Genomic DNA, 13,522 nt, shown 5'->3' on the forward strand with positions numbered 1-13,522 from the left:
AGGAGTGCGTTCTACAAGAATCTTGCTAAACGACCTGTGAATTCTTCCAGGTCTGCACCTTAGGGTGCAAATACTTTTACGTTATCATATCACATTTGTTGCACATCCATTTCTAACAAGGGATCCTGACTTTTTTTTTTTTCCTTCCTAATTTGCAAGCCAATACCATGTTGAATAAGTATTTTGTTTACTTAATGAATTGGAATCATTTAAACAAGCGACCAATGAACAATGTAATGCCATTGTTTACTGAAGGGTACTTTAGACACCATGTGAGAAGTTCCTCACCGCACACATCCCCTTCGCATAAGGAAACGATAATGACATCCTCTCTAATGCTATCCACTCTACCATCTTTTCTATTAGGCCACAAAGAAAAATAAATTTGTTTCCTTTGATGTATGCCTTTTGTTTTAGTTTCTCATTAGCCTACAAGAATGGCTCGTACCTATACTCGATACTATGAGGGGCTTAGCCTAGTGTGTTGTGCAGACAGTAGGACATTAGTTGTGGTTATATTCCCATAGGCAACACAAACTCGACCCTATTGCATTTAATATCCTTATAGTTGACAATGTTATGACTAGGAATAATTAAGGATATGAGGGTTATAGAGGAAGGTCTTCTGAATCAAACTTTTTAGATACTTTCTTTTCATCTCATATTCTTTAGACTATTGTTTATGCACAGGAAAATTAATGAGATAATTGATATTGAACAATAAACTTGCCCTTTAACTAAATACACTACTAAAAAACTGCGCTAAAAGAACAAATGGAATTTGTGCTCTTTATGTCAAACAACACGGATAATCGTGCTTTGTGAAGATGGCCACGGTCCAGCAACTTTAAAGTGGTCAATGTACTTCATAGTAGTTTCCATTGATTATAGAGAATAAATGTATTGCTTTGTGACAGGTATTTAGAGCACGAATGAAGTATTTGTGCTTTTATTTTGACAAGTGACTGAAATGTTAGATAGATTGATTTGACAGGTGTGAGCTGAGCACAGTTTCAAAATTGTGCTCTAAAAGGACCTGCCCCTAATTCCCCCTTGGAATCTGTGACGAACCCTCTCCCTATCCGACACCAGGCATGTGTCGGCCTAAATTAGAAAAATACCCTTCTTGCCCTAATTCCAAAACAACTTTAAGGTTTGACTTCTACCTGAAAATCAGCAGAGCCTCCCTTGAAAATGGCTCTAAAACTTAAAATCTACCTACACAGCACATACAATTAATTTCCTAAGCACAACGTATAAACCACACACCAATTAGCAACAGTTTCAATGGGCTTTAGGCCTCCTTTACCAACATAAATAAGTCAGCAAAATCCTCTTGACATAACTGAACATAACAAACAAATCCTAAACGTGCGGCTGCACCTAGGTTAGCCTAGGTTGCCTACGTACCCTTATTGAGTGATCAAACCATACGTAGTTCTTTCTACCATAAATCACAATTAAGATAATATAGAAATGTTCAAGGTGAAACCAATAATAAAATTCTAGAATCATTCTTTACTTAATTTCAACAAGCTATAAACTGAATGTCATGTCTTGAAATTATGTACCTAACTGTTCAATCAGTTTATCATTGTACATCTAAATACATGTGTAACCAAACTTTTTACCTAAAAGTCATGCCTGCAACCGTAAGCATAGTGCATATATTCTGCTATCACCCACTAAGGGGTATATGGGAAATATCATTAAATCCGAAGGCAACTGGGGAAATGGGAAACTAGTCAACCACATGTGTTGACAAGTCGGGCAGGTGGCTGGGGATCCTGGCCAACCCTGTACAGATAACATGAGTAGGGTGGTGAAGAATATCATGTTAACTGTACAAAACATATTAGTACTGCATTGTTCTCGACAAAGGTATACCCCAAACATAATCCGTCAATTCCATAGATAATTCGTCAATTCCAAGTATTACACATGTGGAACGGTCCACTCCACATGTATAGCACATCCTAGCAGAATTCAGGGACAAATGATCAACCTGAGAACGCAATCCTAGCAGAACTTAGGGAGATATACTCAACTTGAGAAAGCAAATCCTGGCACCACACGGTTCGGGCTTCCTCAATACTCGTGGGGCAATGTCATACGTGCGTAGACAAATCCGAAAGGCAACTGTATGTCCGAAGACATTCAAACGGCAACCGTATGTTCAAATACATTTATGTATTCCTTAGGCAACATTTCTGTTTCCAAAGCAACAAATATTTCGTTTCCATAACCTTTCCATCCTCACACTTTTCAACATATATGAAAATAAACATATAACCAAACATTTAAAATCAACTCAACCCAAATTCACACAACCAAATCACAAACACCTCCTAACCAATTGGTTCTGATTGGGCAGGTGAGGCCCACCATCTTGGTCAATTAGGCCCGCAGGGCCCCCGACCTCTAATCTCCAGTCCAAAATTTCATGTAGGTCCACAACAGTCCATCAGTTATGTCCCAACAGATTGGTTACTATCCAATGGTCATATCATCAACGACCACACGATCGAACAAAGATCAACGGTTAAAACCTTGTATTTAAGGATTTGGAATATCCGAACGTTTGATTCTCAATCCACCAAAAGTGGCTAGAATTGGGTAAATCACGGCCAAAATCGTTGGCCAAATTGGGGGTTACAAATCGATCTCTCAAACAACAAAATCAACCTTAACCCCCTACACAATCAACAAGAGTACGAGGAGAGGATCGAAATCCATACTTGGATCGACGTTAACGGCCACCAGAGTCCAAAAAATGGCAACAAAAAACATGGAAACGATTGGCCTTTTTCGAGCTCGCAGCGGCGGCGTGACTGTCTAGGGTGGCGGGATCTTGGCCCAATCGTGGTTGCTAGTCATTCTGGTCATTTTTCTACCAGTCTAGTCGTCCGAGGTGGTCGGACAACGACATTGTATTGCCGAAAAGTTGAAAAGGCGTAGTGCGCCATCCCCAAATAGAGAGAGAGAGAGAGAGAGAGAGAGAGAGAGAGAGAGGGAAAGTGACGTGCATTCCTTTAAAAATTCAATTTTGCAATATTTACGGTTGGGCCACTGCACTTTCGTTGAACAAAACGTCTTCGTTTCAACTCCGATTTGGGCCCATAGTGTGTCTATGAACTCATGAGCTCAAGCACTACGCAAAGGAACCAAGAAAATTTTCAAAATTAGCCCAGAGAAAAAAGACAAATCTAAACCGCCAGGAAGCCCTAAGGTTAGAGTCATTGTTTCACTTTAGAATTTGAAAATTAAATTAAATTTAGGGATAGGTTGTTACTTGCTCAATAGGGTATATATTTCTTATAAAAAATATTAACACAATTTGAAAACCATGTTCATGCCAATTGTTTAAATATAAAAAAATTACACATCAGCTTTTGCACATACTTCCATTGGGTGGGATGGGGATGTTCTATATGAAATTAAAACCCTAGAAATTTTGTTCCCCACCACAATTTTTAATGGCCACATACAAATTATATTGTACTGTACCATTCACAACATCAGTTACCTACCATTTTATGAAATGTCAACAAAAACCAATAAATTAAATAAAAAAATTATATATAAACTAATAAATTAATGAGAGCTTTAGTTTTAAAACACAATATAGTTTACTAATTTGGAAGATAAGAATACAATTTCATCTAATTAGCATAAGGTCAAAGACCAAATGTAGTACCTAATTTTACAAAAATATCATTAAAAAATATCAAAATTACACACAATGCCACTCTTCCTAAGGCAAGCATACTATGGCACATGTCCATATCTAGCCAACCTCCCGCCGGAATACCGCTGCCGTCGGACTCCCTCCGCCAGCCACCTGCCAACACCACCACCGGCCACCACCGTCGGACTTCCGCCACCTGCTAGCCATCGTCTATAGGGGACTAACTCCGTTGCTCTTTATTCACCTTTAAAAAAAATATTTTGTGTCATTGAATGTTCTTGAACCTTGACCCTCAAAGGAGGAAGGCTCACTCACAAACCACTACACCAAACTTGATTTTGTAATATTTATTCCGTTATACAATATTTATATAAACAATGGTTTAAAAAAAAATTCATTTCAACACTTATTCATACAAAAATTGCAAATGAAAACAGAAGCTACAACAAAAATACAACATAGATATCAATTATGTTAAAAAAAACAAAAACAGCTACAAAAACAATTGTAATTAAATGAAAACTACAATGCAGTTTCCATTTCCAAAAAGTCAATTTTGAGTTCCCTTGCTCTTAGGTAGTTATACTCTTCTCTTGCCCACGCAATTATTCATCTGGGTAGCCTCTACTCTTCAAATTGTTGAGGTTGAAGGCCAAGGAAAGAGCAAAAATCCAATTGTAATTAAATGAAAACTGCAATGCAGTTTCCAAAGTCCAATACTGAGTTCTCTTGCTCTTGGGTAGTTTTACTCCTCTTGTCCACCCAATTCCTAATCTAGGTAGCCTATACTCTTCAAATTGGTGAGGCTGAAGGCCAAGGAAAGAGCAAAAATCCAATTGTAATTACCAAAACTGCAATGTAGTTTGTACGAAACTGCATTGCATAACATGTATAAAATTTTATTGAACTAAAGCTTAAATGGTATTGCGAAATATCATATGACAGTGATGACATCAACCATATCCAAATCAAGACAAATGCATAGTAAGTGAGTAAGCTTTATAATAAGAAGTTGCAGCTAAAAAGCAGTAATTCAATAGCATCAATTATATGCTATGTAAAAATCGTAATTCAATGAGAAAGTTGGGGTATGAAGGGACCAACCTGGGCCAATCAATTATAATTACCAACTCATATACACAACTAAAACGGCACATGTGGGTAGTGTCCAGCAGCATATCCAGCAAATTGTGAAAATAGCCCTTTGTCATTAGACTCATCTTTGTTGTCTCTTCCACTGTCCATCTTACTTCAACTTGTAACTAATGCACACATAAAAATCATAATACAAAAAATCAGTTGTGAAACCAGCAACCAAAAGTAATCAAATAGAAACAAGCACATTAACAGCCATTAAGCAACCCCACATCATATCATAGTCTGAATGGTGCCCAATATATGCAAAGTTTACTAGTTTAACAGAGTCCAACCAAGAAAAATACAGAGACTATGTTGCAGAGAAGATTCACAAAATTAGCCCCAGATATGACCTAAAGATTCTTAAATTTGGGCAACCATGATCTTTAACTTTTTAAACAGAAATCCTGTTATAATAATGGTTTCTACTTTGTATATTATATAGTTAATAGCATGAACTGTTTGGCAAAACTTCAAATTGGCGAGGTTGAAGGCCAAAGAAAGAGCAAAAATCCAATTGTAATTAAATGAAAACTGCAATGCAGTTTCCGAAAGTCCAATTTTGAGTTCCCTTGCTCTTGGGTAGTTCTACTCTTCTCTTGCCCACCCAAATCCTCATCTGGGTAGTCTCCACTCTTCAAATTGGTGAGTTTGAAGGCCAAAGAAAGAGCAAAAATCCAATTGTAATTACCAAAACTGCAATGTAGTTTGTGCAAAACTACAATGTAGAACCTGTGTAAAATTTCACTCAACTAAAGCTTAAATGGTATTGCAAAATATTATATGACAGTGATGGCATCAACCAGCAATATCAAAACTAAAATACATACACAAATGTTAGTAAATCCTCTGTATATTCATGTTTTTATTTCACTAATTGGAGAACAATAAGCAGGCATACCATCTTGATATATTCTAAAAAGAAGGCATGGAATGAGCAATTGGGAGCAGTATCAGGTGCGGGCATAGTATGACCAGTGTCAAAGCCCGCGTTTCTTAGTCTTTTAAAGGGAAACAAAGGGAAAATCTATGTTGGGTGTTTATACTGCAAACCCTAAAGTTCTGAAAAGAATTGAAAAGGCTAAATGCCAATTCTACTGGATATATTCTTATACCATAAAAATAGGGTTGCCTTCATGAACTTTTTTTCTTCTACTCATTCTGCCACGCATGCATGCACACAACAATGTAGGTCTACACCTCGAATGGGATCAACAAAGATAACTTATATACTGCCAGTTCATGATAGTTTTCAAAGCCTGACAATATATGGATTACAGCAATTACCTAACAATATATGGATTCATGAAGAAGAGCATAAAGTGGATTTGTGTCAAAAGATGACCACTTGTCAAACTGCAAACATGGAATGGTTTAAGGTTTATAACTTTATACAGGGTATGCTCAAAGCCTTGGATTCAACATCAATAAAAAGCAGTTATTTTCTTACAGCATCCAAGAAGTAATAACTGATTTCCTTTGGTGCTCCTGAAACTATTATAGGATCCTAGGCCCTCTCAAACCGCAAATGTAGCAGATTTTCTCATATTGTATGAGTTTATTAGTTAGCCTTGAACTAAGATTAGCAAACTAAAAGCTGAAATTGTAAAAACAAACAGTATATGGAGAAAGTGGAAAATGGCTCAAATTATAGGGATTAAGTGTAAAGTGATGAATGATAACATACCTTTGATGACCAACCTAGTTTGACAAAATCTGACAAGCCAAACTCTATAGCCTTCAACTGTGAATCCTCATCCTTTGACGAAAACAGAAAATTTTGAACAAGATACACTTAGATGAGTATACATGAATATGAAATGAATGCAAGTTACAAACAACAACTAAATGCTTGAAGAAAAAATGCAGTTATGAAATGAATGCAAGTTACAACTCCAGAGGCAATAGCAGTAGTCATCTAATGTCAAAAACAATAAACAAAATCACCAAATAAGACAACACCAATACAATACAAATTTAAAAAACATTGACAAATAGCAGAAAACAAAGCGTAGAAGGGTACTAGAAGAAAGCCAACTGTCAAAACAACAAAATGAGACAGGATGCAGCAATCTGACTAGAACATAACCTATTTCTAGAAGAAGATAAAACTAGAAAATCTACATACAAACTAACTCGTATCACCAATTCATAGTTAGACCACCAAGGAAATTATCAGGACTAAATGTCAACTTCGCTCATATCACAAAAACCTTTTTTGCAGATAAAATATGCATCTCTTCTTCCCTAGAAAGTACAACAATTACGGAAACCAAAATTGTTTATGTGTTTCTTGTAAATCATGCGTCCGCCAACAAATCCAATTCAAACAATGTCAACAAAACGTTTTAAGGATCCATATCAATCACAAGGACGACTGATCATCCTCAGAATCCGCAAAACCCACTAATTCACAAGTCAATTGATTAGTAAACTTAATCAAACTGAGAAATTGCAAACCAGGGTGATAAGCCGCGAGTCAAGCAACTTGAGAATTCCATCGCAGATTGATCTCTTGATCTTGGATTGATGATCACAGATCATGGCCACGTGGTCGTCGTTGCTGCTGGGGGGAAGAGAGAGAGATCGATTTGATCAACAAAAAGGAAACCAACGAATTTGGGTCAGGCTTTTAAACAAAAAGGATATAATTGTCTTTTTAGTCACTAATGTAAGGTGGGCCAACGAATCTGGGCCTCCTCTTTAGCTTAATCCAAAATAACAATTCTTTTCTAGGTATTAAAACCCAAATAAAAATACCCAATGTCTCAAATACTAATTAGTAAAGTTAATTATGTCTAGTACCTAAGTTTTCTTAAATTAATCTGGAGCAAACAATATAGATTTGGAACCTATGTTTGTAAATTAATTTCTTAGCACATAAAAGGTAATAAACAATCAACTAGTATCCCTTTATCGATGCGCAAAATTGTAGCCGAATGAAAGTTATAAACATTCCAACACATATTAACATTATAGTTGGCAATTGCATAAGCCTAAAGTAAATTTTTTATAGTTTGTAGCATTACAGTTGGATTCATGCATGAGTTAACAAATACATCTTTGAAATAATGTGAATCCACAAAGTAAGCCTACACATACTACCGAAAACATCTACTTCAATGTACATCTTCATCTTCTAAGCCTTGTCAGCAATCCAAATACAATTCACAAGAACACCTTCCTAATATTATGTTCTTCATTTGTTATTGGTCTAGGCTTATGATAGACAAAGATAGAGTCCTCAGCAAGCCAAAAAAACATATTCTTAGCTGAACTTACGAATATTTAGAACATCGATGGTAATGTGTAAGTCGTATCTAAAGAGAAGCCCCAATTATAAAAATCGACCAATTATTTAATAAAGCAACCGAGAAACTCTTAGTAGATAGGTACTAAATTGTAACGATAAACATACCATGATTGTGACGATCTGTGAGAAGCATCCTAACAAACCATGACATTGCATAATTGTCTTAATAAAAAAACTTATTTGCATCACTAACAATCCTTAAATCACATATGCAACAACCATATTGAAGACCATAACGTTTGTTTTAGCACCAAACAAGCAAAAAACATAATTAACACACAATCGACCATTAATAATTTGGCTGAAACATTTACCATGAAGCATGAGCTGATTTAACAGCTGCAATTACCCTTGGATGCATTGGAGTTCTTTTGAGCCACTCTTTAATATCCTTAAAACTTTTTCCTTGCAAATGCAGCTCCTTCTATCCTACAAGGTTGAACAAGGCTAAGTCATTCGGCATCTTAACTAGTTTTCATTACATAATTATAAGTTATGTGTGTTGCCAATTAACATAAACAAACAACAAGTCCATGGCCAAAGTTTAAAAAAAAAACCAACTAATGCAAGGATCTCTCAGCAATAATACAAAGTTTAAAAACTCAAAAGTCACTATACTCAATAATTTGCATAAAAATTCTTAATCTTTTCACTTGTTTTTATTATGTGACAAAACAAAACAATTATATTAAATGTTGAAAATATAGTTTTTGTTCACAAATTTCACGAATTTATTAAGCAACCAACCAGATGATAAAATTATTAAATAAAAATTTGAACTTTTTTCTATAGATCTACTTCTTGAAAATATTTACAAAGAGAGAAAGAGAGATTGCAAACTATGAGTTTGTCCCATCTCCACAACCCAGCTATCAAACCTTGCATACAATAGACACCAAGGACTCATTTTGATTCTTGACTTCCTTGGATAAAATATACTCTCAGATCTTGCTGGAGATTCCATAAGGTTCTCAGGGAGTGGGTCTCCAACTGTCAATCCATTCAAAATGGATGCTATCTACACAAGAAATAAGTTGTGAGGGAAATCAATGATCGATCAATGACTTATTACTTATTCATATGCTCATATGTGAAGAGTAAAGTATGACATGTGAAGCTGTGTTGATTGAAAAGAGTAAGGCTATCATCATGTAAGTTAAATGATTTTATAATATGCATCACCATAAAAACTCACTCAATCCAACTAGATCTTTATCTTAAAAAGTTTGAGCCTTGACTCACCAAGCACGAGGACTGTTAAAATTGAGCCATACCCAATAATTTGATATTATAAAAAGCAATATATAATGAAAATTTTATTGATTCAACTAAAATATGAAACCTAGGTAAGAAAATTTTCTCCTTTATTCATCTTGCTTCTCAATATGAATTGAGCCATTCTCAAATCTAAAACCAGGTAAAAGAAGGAAAAAAAGAAAACTTTATCAAGAAAAGACCCATCTCATCCCTCTCTTCTTAGAGAACTCATGCTCTATTAGCATCCAATCTCACAAAAATATATCACCTGCAACCAAAAATAGTAGTCGAAATCTAACCCAAGAACAATGATGCCTAGCTTCAGCTACTCTACAAGATATGTAAATTCCAAGTCCCATTTTGACCAAATCATAACCAAAAACACAATATAACCAAAACAAAACACAATAAATTCACAATATAACCAAATGAAAACCAAAAACACAGAAACATAAAATCAAAAAATAGTGCAAATATCAAATGCCCACAAATTTGAAAAAAAAAAAACATTAAACTTAAAATCAGAAACACCCAAACAGTCCAAGTTGAGATTTTCATACCTTTGATGAAAGCCTAGATGCAATGAGATTCGAGAGAGAGGCGGATCTGAGTGAGATAGAAAGATTGAGAGAGAAGGGAGGAGGTGGATCGAGAGTTGAGAGAGAGAGAGAGAGAGAGAGAGAAGAAAAGAAAATTGAAACGGGGAGAGTTTTGGGCATGGTTTTAAGTCTTCCATGGCCTATTATCTAACTTTTTTATATAATTATTATTTTTAAATATATTATTGAGCATAAATCGTTATGAAAGTGTCCTAAAGTTATTTCACATGGTGATTAAAAAAAACGTTATTTGGTATTTCTACGAAAACTAATTCTTGAAAAAATCTACTAAAGGCATGAAAATATGGAATTGTGTCCTTTACTAAGCACAAATGGAAATTGGAATTTAGTGTACATATGAGCATTTTATATAGATTATAAAAGGTTTTCGACCCAAAAAAAAAAAAAAGGCACATATTTAGAAACGTGCCCTATGTATTCAGCTTCTCTATTTATGGGACATAATATATGAAGCATAATTTATAGAAATGTGACTTAAGAGACACAATTGCAGTATTCGTACTCTATAGACCACCATATTTTGGAATGTGTGCAGTACAAATTCACACAATTTTAGTATCCGTGCTTTATATAAGTCACGAGACTTTTAAAAAAAGAAAAAGAAAAAGAAAAAGAAAAAAAATATATATATATAGCCACAAAAGCTGTCTATTCGTGCTCTCTATAGGCCATAAAAGTTGTGTGTAAATTACTTAAGCACAATTATTTCCTTCTTTTGTTCAAGTTGGACACGAAATTATTGTGTCTTCTCTGCATATGACACAAATACTACATATATGTGTCCAATGTGATTCAAAAGGACATGACCATTTTTTTGTGGCCTTTGGATCATGGTTTTTGCCCAATTTTGTAGTAATGATATAAGTTCAACATATGAATATCTATAGAAGATTACATCATATGATTAGCCTTTATGGCATATTTTCAACATAAACTGCTATTATATGTTACATAAGCACATGACTTCATAGTTTGTTGTAGCCTTAAGAACTGTGAAAAGATACGATTATTAGTTACACAACGACACTTAACTATTAGTAATATTTATATTCAATCGACAACTAGTCTTATATTCTACTTAGATATTCATCCCCATTTTAGACGAAGTTGGGCACCATTGATATTTAGTGGTTCTGTGTGTTCGTAAACAAGATCCAAATATGTGACAACTTCCCAAGTACCCGAAAAACACAACTTGTCATAAACAAGTGCAATATATTATAAGCATACTGACTCATTTCTGGTTTTTATTCTATGTTAACATCCCATGTAAACCCCCTTTCCACAAAAGAAAATTTGTTATGCCTATTATTTCTAGTTGAATGACCTTAACAAGGTCTACATCAATGAAATTATGACGTACTTTGAAAAACATATGAGAGTTCGTCAAGTTCAATATCGTCCGACCAAAGCAAGAACGAACACAAGAATCCCTAGCTAGAACACAAAAAATCCTTAGTTGATGCATCTAATTTATTGTATAGATCATTGATTTGAAAATTCATGTTCAAATACCCTCATGATAGGTCAACCATGTACACATGAGTTTGATATGTTTTCACCAAGACTCTACACATTCCTATTTCTTGGGCTAAATCTAAATCCCGAACAACCCAATGTGATAAGTGATATAATGATTCAAGTGGCGTCGCTAATGAATGATTGTGATCTGATTATTTTTTACGATGTACACCATGTTTCTTGTTGTAATTTACCATAAAAGCCAAAAAGTTCTCTCTTGTCAACGACCTAGGTGGCTACACCGTATTTGGCAGGCCATTCAACTTTTGTTTTATCAAGCCTTCTTTTGAACAACACCACCATCTCCTAATTACTTTTCCTTGCGAGTTATGATTGAATATGTCATTTCTTACACTTAATTCCATAACCTTTGCAAAACTCATGTCATTTTTCTCTGTTAATTCTACCATTTCAAACTCCAACCCTATAACATCTTCTTTCCTGAGTCCATGCATACAAATTAGTATAGTTTGTGTTCAAAAAATGGGATGGCTCATTCAAACTTTAAAATCGTATGGTTGAATTCAATATGAAACCCAATACACACAAGTCCTAAACCCATAAATTTGTGAAATTTGAATTCTTACTTGTTACGTCTGAACCATTGAATGCCTCCTACTTTAACCTCATTCCAACTCCAACTTAAACATTCCTTACACACACAATGTTGTCATTTGACTAGCTGAAAATGGGACACACTCATTCCAGTCTCAAATAGCTAGGGAAAACGCTTAAGGAACAGGCGCGAAGATAGTTGAAGTCTACTTCATGCCTCCTCAAACCAGGTCATGCTCATGCTAAGGAGAATGAGACACACAGAGGCAACAATGGGTAGAGCTAGACATGGTTTACGCGAAGTAGATGGTCTAGTTCACACGTAGGAGAAGGCCTCGCCTTTGTTTAAAATATTTTTTCTTTTCCTCAAGTGCATTTCACGTGATGCCCATAAAGAAAGGGAAACATGCTTCAAGATCTCAATCATGGTCATTTGATTTAAAAACTCAAATCTAGACATCCAAAAAACTGATTGACTGCAAAGTAAAATTTGAAGGGTTCAACCCAAGAGAGCTTTAGAGAAAGGGGCTCCCCCTTATCTCTAGAACTTTTCTCCTTCCCCACCGGCCTCTTTTAAGCAGTTGGTGGCTGTCCAACCACCCTTCGAGACGGCACCTTTACTACCTCTAGTATAGCTTCTCTACTACCCTCCGGTGTGGCTTTCTTTCTCTCTTTTTCTGTTTGTTTAGGTTTGCCTTTTCTCTCTTGATTTTCCAGATGTAAGCCCAAATCTCCTCCACATCTCCTCCCCCACTATTTTTTAGCCATTACACCACTCTCACACTCTTTTCCTCTCATACACTCACCCTGAATCAGTCTATTTCTCTCCCCCCTTCCACAAAAACTCAAACCCTAATATCCTCCTATTTCCCGAGAATTTTCTTGGTTGTCTACTCGTTTGCTGCTGATGTTTCTCCCCTACAACCCATCCTCAAATCTAAGATCTTGATATGGAGGTGTGGGCTCTGTAGTTTAATGGTCAATTTTGACCAATACCTAGATAGCTTGAGCATGATGCATGTTGGTGGCTTGCTTCCCCAATCCCATGCCCTACAGATCCCATTTGTTGGTTTGTATGAACCTTATTCTTCTTCTATCTATGGCGATGGTAGCATAATATAGCACTTCCACCCATTTGCCATGGCAAAGGGCAAGGGCTGTTGCTATTCACGTGAATAATGGTAGCCCTTGCAAAAGGCTTGTTGTGTTTCCACCCATTGCCATAGTAAAAGGCAAATACTATTCACTTTTAGTCTTTTTTTTATACCAAAATAATTAATTTGGAGAAGATTTTTAGTTCCCACGTGTCAATATTTATTATAAAATTCATATCTCATAATTCAAATGAATTTTTCGAATAAAATTTTCGGATAAGATTTTCGGTTGCCACGTGTTAATATGTATTATAAAATACAAATCTAAAATTCCAGA

The sequence above is a fragment of the Prunus dulcis genome, chromosome 6, assembly GCF_902201215.1.
Source record: "Prunus dulcis chromosome 6, ALMONDv2, whole genome shotgun sequence".
Lineage (NCBI taxonomy): Eukaryota > Viridiplantae > Streptophyta > Magnoliopsida > Rosales > Rosaceae > Prunus > Prunus dulcis.